The sequence below is a fragment of the Bubalus kerabau genome, chromosome 6 (assembly GCF_029407905.1).
Source record: "Bubalus kerabau isolate K-KA32 ecotype Philippines breed swamp buffalo chromosome 6, PCC_UOA_SB_1v2, whole genome shotgun sequence".
Classification (NCBI taxonomy): Eukaryota; Metazoa; Chordata; class Mammalia; order Artiodactyla; family Bovidae; genus Bubalus; species Bubalus kerabau.
The window spans coordinates 111587361-111592743 of record NC_073629.1 but is presented as its reverse complement, the minus strand read 5'-3'; positions in this window follow the sequence as shown (position 1 = coordinate 111592743).

Genomic DNA, 5383 nt, shown 5'->3' with positions numbered 1-5383 from the left:
AATAGCTCAACTGGAATTCTATCACCTTCACTAGCTTTGTTCGTAGTGATGCTTTCTAAGGCCCACTTGACTTCAAATTCCAGGATGTCTGGCTCTAGGTCAGTGATCACACCATCATGATTATCTGGGTCATGAAGATCTTTTTTGTACAGTTCTTCTGTGTATTCTTGCCATCTCTTCTTAATATCTTCTGCTTCTGTTAAGTCCATACCATTTCTGTCCTTTATCGAGCTCACCTTTGCATGAAATATTCCTTTGGTATCTCTGATTTTCTTGAAGAGATCCCTGTCTTTCCCATTCTGTTGTTTTCCTCTATTTCTTTGCATTGATCGCTGAAGAAGGCTTTCTTATCTCTTCTTGCTATTCTTGGAACTCTGCATTCAGATGTTTATATCTTTCCTTTTCTCCTTTGCTTTTCACTTCTCTTCTTTTCACAGCTATTTGTAAGGCCTCCCCAGACAGCCATTTTGCTCTTTTGCATTTCTTTTCTATGGGAATGGTCTTGATCCCTGTCTCCTGTACAATGTCACAAACCTCATTCCATAGTTCATCAGGCACTCTATCAGATCTAGGCCCTTAAATCTATTTCTCACTTCCACTGTATAATCATAAGGGATTTGATTTAGGTCATACCTGAATGGTCTAGTGGTTTTCCCTACTTTCTTCAATTTAAGTCTGAATTTGGCAATAAGGAGTTCATGGTCTGAGCCACAGTCAGCTCCTGGTCTTGTTTTTGCTGACTGTATAGAGCTTCTCCATCTTTGGCTGCAAAGAATATAATCAGTCTGATTTCGGTGTTGACCATCTGGTGATGTCCATGTATAGAGTCTTCTCTTGTGTTGTTGGAAGAGGGTGTTTGTTATGACCAGTGCATTTTCTTGGCAAAACTCTATTAGTCTTTGCCCTGCTTCATTCTGTATTCCAAGGCCAAATTTGCCTGTTACTCCAGGTGTTTCTTGACTTCCTACTTTTGCATTCCAGTCCCCTATAATGAAAAGGACATCTTTTTTGGGTGTTAGTTCTAAAAGGCCTTGTAGGTCTTCACAGAACCGTTCAACTTCAGCTTCTTCAGCATTATTGGTTGGGGCATAGACTTGGATTACTGTGATATTGAATGGTTTGCCTTGGAAACGAACAGAGATCATTCTGTCGTTTTTGAGATTGCATCCAAGTACTGCATTTCAGACTCTTTTGTTGACCATGATGGCCACTCCATTTCTTCTGAGGGATTCCTGCCCGCAGTAGTAGATATAATGGTCATCTGAGTTAAATTGCTCAAAATGACTTACTTAATCCCTTTTGGCCTCAGTTTTCTCATCTGTAAAATGGGGGTGATATCATCACAGCTCCCCATTAGGCTGTTTTTGGGGATTAAATGAACAGGATCTGGCACAGAGTAAGCCCTCTATGTTTGCTATTATTATTCAGCGTCCTCCTGACCTCTTTTTCTCTTTTCATGTCCTGCTGGCCCCTGATATCTGAAGGCCTGAGCCATCCTCTCACCTCTCACCCAGCCTTCTCCCATCCTGATCTCCACCAACAAACACATCCAACAAAAAGGTTTCCAGATGGGATTTTGAGCTAGGCGAAGTAGCTGTTCCACAGATGGGGATGGGAGACGTTCAAGTTTTACAGCTCAGTCCTTAAATCACCACCTTCTTTGCCCATTACCCGCTTCTTTGTTAACTTTATTAAAAGTAACTTTATAAAAAAATAAAATAAAAAAATAAAAGTAACTTTATGTGTTTACTTATGGCTGTGCTGGGTCTTCGTTGCTGTGACTGCTCGTCTCTAGTTGCCGTGAGCAGAGGCTACTCTGGTTGCGGCTCACAGGCCTCTCGCTGCAGCGGCTTCCCTTGTCGCAGAGCACGGCCCTCGCTCATGGGCTTCAGCAGGACCAGCTCCCAGGCTCCAGGGCACAGGCTCAGTAGTTGCGGTGCATGGGCTTAGTTGCTCCACAGCTTGTGGGATCTTCTGGATCAGGGATCGAACCCATGTCTCCTGCATGGTAAGCAGATTCTTTACCACTGAGCCATCAGGGAAGACCCCACTGGCTAACTTACCCAGATCCACTGAAAGTCTCCTACAACCCTAGAAAATTCCTGATTCTCAGGCAAAGCCCCTGCTTTCTACTAAAACCCCACTGTTCTCCCATGCATCCCCCTGTGCTCTTCCACCACTGTGACAGTGTAAAGGCCAAAGCAGGGCCACAGCCCAGGGTCCCAGACGCAGGGTGGAGAGTGGGTCAAAGTTAACTTACAGGGACTTCCCTGGTGGTCCAGTGGTTAAGACTCCACGCTCCCAGTGCAGAGGACCTGGGATCAATCCCTGGTCAGGGAACTAGATTCCACACACCACAACTAAAGGTGCAGCCAAATAAATTTTTTTAAAAAAATCAGATCAGTTCAGTCACTCAGTTGTGTCTGACTCTTTGCGACCCCATGAATCGCAGCATGCCAGGCCTCCCTGTCCATCACCAAAAAAAATAGAATTGCATAAAAACAAACAAAAAAAAGCAAACAAACCAAAAAAGATTAGATATATTTACATACACTCCTGAAACCAGAAAGAAGGCTGAACTGTCCCTTTGCTTAGGACGAGTCCTTCCCACAGGATCACAAACAGATGAGATGGGAGGTCATTGTCCGTGGTGGACTGGCTGGGTGTGGCAGACATGTCAGTGAGGTTTGCCCCGCTTACTCCCCCTGCTCAGTAAACACACTGTATTCCATCACGGTAATAACAACAGCAATAATACTGATCAGTAGTCAGAGTGCTTCTTCTACACCAGGCACCATCGTACGGCATTTACATGCACTCTGTCCTCACAGCAACCCCATGGGGACTGGACCATTATTACCTCCAGTGATAAACTGAGAGTACAGAAAGGTGAAGTAAGTTGCCCAAAGTCACACAGGGGTCAAGTAGGAATTCAAAGCCAAGCACCCCATCAGCAGAGTGCAGCCTGAGCCATACCGGCCTGCATGCCCCGCCCATCTAGTCCTCAGTGGCTTGGAGCCCAGGGTGGCCAGTCCACAGGAGGAGGAGCCGAGTCCATCAGTCGCTCTGTTAGCTCACCTGGCAGCAGGGGGCACAGAGGTCACAGGAGAAGCTGAGCCTCCAGGATGTAGCGGGGACAGATGACCTTTGGGGCCCGGTGTCAGAGAGGACCAAGCAGCAGGGCAGACAAGAGCCAGGATGGGATGATGTGGGAGCTAGCGGGAGAGGAGCCTGGGACAACCTCAGTTCTGCAGCTCCCAAGTTCCAGGCTGCTGGAGGCCTGGTGGTCGAGTGCTTCTGCACTCGGAGACCTAGAAACCCCGCTGCATCTGAAACAGGAGGGAAGGAGACAGGGCACAACTTCTGAAAGAATGGCACAGCCCACGGACACAGCATAAACCTATTGGAATCAAATGGTTCCAAGATGGCAGACAGGCCAACTTCAACTAGACCTTGATCCTCAATCAGCAAGCTAAGTGACACATCCAGAGACAGTTCCAAGGCACCCTCAGAAGACCAAAAAATAGGCTGTGGCCCAATTCCTGGAAACCTCACCACCTCTCCAAAACAGTTGGAATAATCCTCCCACTCATTAGCCTATGAAATTACTTCAGTTCAGTTCAGTTGCTCAGTCGTGTCCGATTCTTTGCAACTCCATGAACTGCAGCACACCAGGCCTCCCTGTCCATCACCAACTCCTGGAATTCACCCAAACCCATGTCCATTGAGTCGGTGATGCCATCCAACCATATCATCCTCTGTCGTCCCCTTCTCCTCCCGCCTTCGATCTTTCCCAGCATCAGGGTCTTTTCAAATTGAAATTACTTAGCCCATTAGAAGTAACTACCCCACATTTTGGGGCTGCCGCACCCGCCCTCTGCAATGGCCCACACTCTGTCTGCGGAGTATGTTTGTCCCTAAATAAATCCGCTTCTTACCTATCACTTTGTCTCTCACTGAATTCTTTCTGCAATAAGACATCAAGAACCTGAGCTTCATTAGGTCCTGAAACCAGGTACTGTGAGTTTTGGCTGGGTTTGAGTCCCAGCACATGGATTCAAGTCCCAACCTGAGGTAAACAGTTTCACATCTTTAGGAAATCCCCTTCGTGAGGCGAGCTAGGGAAAGTCTCCCATCCTGGCTCTCAGAAGAGCGCTGAACGTACTACGTGACCTTGGGCAAGTTACCTAAACTGTCTGAGCCTCAGACTACTGCGTGGGATGGAATTTTTTGAGAATTCAGATACTGTGTGTGGAGCAATTTATCGCCGCCGGCACGCGATAGGTGTGAAGTAAATGGTAGAGACTTTCAGAAGATTTTGGTGTTTCTCCCCCACCTACTCTCTTTTAGGTCTTCCCTGGTGGTTCAGACAGTAAAGAATCTGTCTGCAATGCGTGAGACTCAGGTTCGATCCCTGGGTTGGGAAGATCCCCTGGAGGAAGGCATGGCAACCCACTCCAGTATTCTTGCCTGCAGAATCCCATGGACAGAGGAGCCAGGTGGGCTACAATCCCTTTTGGTGAACTGAATCCTGGGTGGGCCCAGTTCAGACTTGGGCTGGGGCCCTGGTGACACTCGGCCAATGGGACCCTAAGTGAGCTGTGTGGCCTGACTGTGGTACCCTAGGTGCCACCTCCCATGCCCTGTCTGGGTGAGAACATTGCTGTGGGACACCTGGGTCAACTGTCCACAGCCCAGCTCCTCTCTGGGGCCCTGACCTCTGCCCAGCCATCATCAACTCCCTTCCCTGCCCCAACAGCTGGAATCTGTCCCCATTATTTTCCTTTAATAAACTCGTTTGGAGATGATGTAAAAATTCACACGCAGTTCAGAGAGCTGTTGTATACCCTTTGTGCTTGCGTGCTCAGTCATGTCCATCCCTTTGCAACCCTTTGGGTGCAGCCGACCAGGCTCCTCTGTCCATAGGATTTTTCAGGCAAGAATACTGGAATAGGTTGCCATTTCCTTCTCCAGGGGATCTTCCCGACCCAGGGATCAAACCCACATCCCTTGCATTGCAGGCGGATTCTTTATCCCCGAGCCATCGGGGGAGGCTGCCGTATACCCTTCACCTAGTTTCTTTCCTGTTAACTTCTTACACAACGTGGTGGTATGCTTATCAAAACCCAGCTATTAACATTCACACGGTCTGTATCCCGAACTTCAGATGTATTCAGACTCCAATGTCACTGTCTCTTTTCCACGCAGTGTTTAACTTTACTGAGTGTCCTGTACCAGGATAGAAATGTTCCCAGCCCAGCTCTGCCCTCAAGGAGCGCACAGGCTGGGAAGGTGTGGGCAGGGCAGGGACCAGATATGGAAAAAAGTTGCTGATTAACGGTGGGAGGAAGCGTGCCTTGCCCTTAGCTCCCTCGGACGATGG